We start from the raw sequence: 2484 nt of genomic DNA, 5'->3' as shown, positions 1-2484 counted from the left end.
CTGATGTGACCAACCTTGAGAAGTTTGGATGGCCCAGGTGAACCGACCGAAAGAAGTTTGGACGGCCCAAGAGAACCAACTGAGATCCATGCACATTTCTTCCTTCCTGTTTCGAAGTCGGCCTGATGTGACCAACCTTGAGAAGTTTGGATGGCCCAGGTGAACCGACCGAAAGAAGTTTGGATGGCCCAGGTGAACCGACCAAAATTCGTCTTGACGAAATATTATGAAATTTTGACAGTTTGTCGAAATTTCAATAACCAAACCCATTTTCTCACGAAATTTTCTCCCCACATATATAAAGAAACTTATGGTTAGGGTTGAGATAACTTTTGAGAGATTCATTTCTTGGGTATTGTGGGAGCTCTATTGAGCTAGGGTTTGAGTGAGGTCTTTTGTTCTTGATTCTTGATATCTCTTGTAAACTCTCCAATCTTTGCTATAAAGGAAACTCGGCTCTTGTGTGGATGTAGGTAACATTTACCAAACCACCTAAATCTTTGTGTCTCTTTGCATATTTACTTCCTTATTTATTGTTTACTTGTTATGGGTGATGATAAATTAGTGGCTTTGCTTGTTTGAGTTTGTTGTGATAACTACCAAAGTCTTGGGTGGGTGATTTCCTTGGTGTGATCTCCAAATTGAAATCATTTGGGATAGAAAGTAGCTAGATTGAGGTGTGACTTTCTAGTGAAATCTCCCAACACAACCGTCACCCAACACCAGATTAGAAGCCTTTCCATCATACCCTTCCTCGGGCCATGCCCAGGAATATCACACCTACACTTACACCAACATGCAATTGAGTTTCAATGTTTTTCTATACTTCTTATATTGGGATTGAGTTATGTTTAGATATGTCAGTGATTATGATAATCCTTGTAGTTCTACAACTTTTATTTTCTTTTTGATACGAAAGATGTTTCTGCTTGTGCTTATGCCCGCAACTTAATTATGTCGTCTAAAAGTCAATTACAGTGTAAATAAACATTGGAAGTGAGAAATTTGCACTCAAAGACGAAATGACACTTTCTAAGCCGTCTGTCTACCCGTAAAGCCGAGAGACAAAAGTTTAGTACTGTCCTATTAACAACGCAAAAACCGAGTAATTCCAAGAAGAACATAACAGAATACTGTATAAGCTGTAATGGATATGAAATTAACAGGAAAAGAAAAGGCATATTATTTTGTAGTGGCTAGCTATAAACAACTTGAATAAACTTAAATGGTTGTAAAATACAATAACTAGATCATCCAATTAGTTCAATTTATATGTGATGAAATTTCTGTGCATTCATGCATTATGCTTGCAGATACAGTTTATTCGTTGCAGAAACATGCTAGAAAAACAAGGTTGCAAAGCAGGAATTGAGAACTCACTTTGAAAAGGTTTGATCAACTTGCATTGAAGCTACCCAAAAGTAAATGAAAGAAATCATAGAATTGTGGATTACTTGAACCTTTTTTTTCGCAAGTGAACACAATGCATGGCGCATCAGCTACATGTTGTTTGTTCGGGTCTTTAGTGAATTTATAAGTTAGCAGCTACATTGAATAAACTAAAGAAATTTGCATCAGCTACATGTTGTTTGCTCAAAATGAAGACGCGCCAGGTAGGGGTCGAACCTACGACTTTCTGCTTAGGAAACAGACGCTCTATCCACTGAGCTACAGGCGCTTGCTGTTATCATTAATAAACTTTACTCTCACCATATAAAATTGGGAGTTGTCATATGTCCTAGAGTAGTAGGGACACGGAAAAATAGTACACATTATAAATAACTAAATGCTTGATTGAAATATTGAATTATGATCTGTGAATCTCTCTCCCAACTTCACCAATGTCAGTGTCCACGCGAGTCACGACCTGCTTTTTCCTCTCGGCGTTACAAGAATAATTATGTTTGGGCAGTTTGGCTACAGATTAACTCTTAAAAAAAGGTTAACTAGTATTACCCCCACCCAGTCAATTAGGATTTTCCCCCACTAGATGGGAAATTAGGGTCTTCTCCCTAAACACATGGTCAATTTGGTTTGACCATTAACTTTCAAGTCAAGCAATTGAAAATTACACAAATGCCCTCATTGTTTTCAAAAAAAAATATTCAATTTTAATTAGGTGGGGCCATTTATGTCATTTTCAATTGTTTGACTTGAAAATAAACCCTAATTTCCCATCTAGAGGGGGGGAATCCTAATTGGCTCATCTAGTGGGGAGGTAACACTAGTTCACCCTAAAAAAAAAAAATAGGACCGGGTTAGGGGAAAAGACTTTAGCGTCCTTTACTACAGTGGCTCAGCAACTGTCACCGCATGATTGTGACTTTTCATTGCAATAACAGGAGTTACTTAAGACGCACGCTGAATTTCTAACTTTTAAAACATGGCTGCAAAATAATAGAAAACTTTTCAGACCAACATGCATCAGGTACAAGGGACAATCTAGTCATTAAGTACGTGGTGTGAGTGTACAGTGTACTTGAC

General features: G+C 37.8%; 1 non-coding gene across 1 annotated transcript; it reads right to left on the bottom strand.

The window, feature by feature from the left end:
• Nucleotides 1-1605: 1605 nt before the first annotated feature.
• TRNAR-CCU (transfer RNA arginine (anticodon CCU)) lies at nt 1606-1678 on the bottom strand. The gene has a single exon. It is a non-coding gene; the product is annotated as a tRNA-Arg (tRNA).
• Between the last annotated feature and the right edge of the window lie 806 nt (nt 1679-2484).

The sequence above is a fragment of the Coptis chinensis genome, chromosome 6 (assembly GCF_015680905.1).
Source record: "Coptis chinensis isolate HL-2020 chromosome 6, ASM1568090v1, whole genome shotgun sequence".
Taxonomy (NCBI): domain Eukaryota; kingdom Viridiplantae; phylum Streptophyta; class Magnoliopsida; order Ranunculales; family Ranunculaceae; genus Coptis; species Coptis chinensis.
The sequence above is the reverse complement of the archived record's forward strand: the minus strand, read 5'-3'. Positions and strand labels throughout refer to the sequence as shown.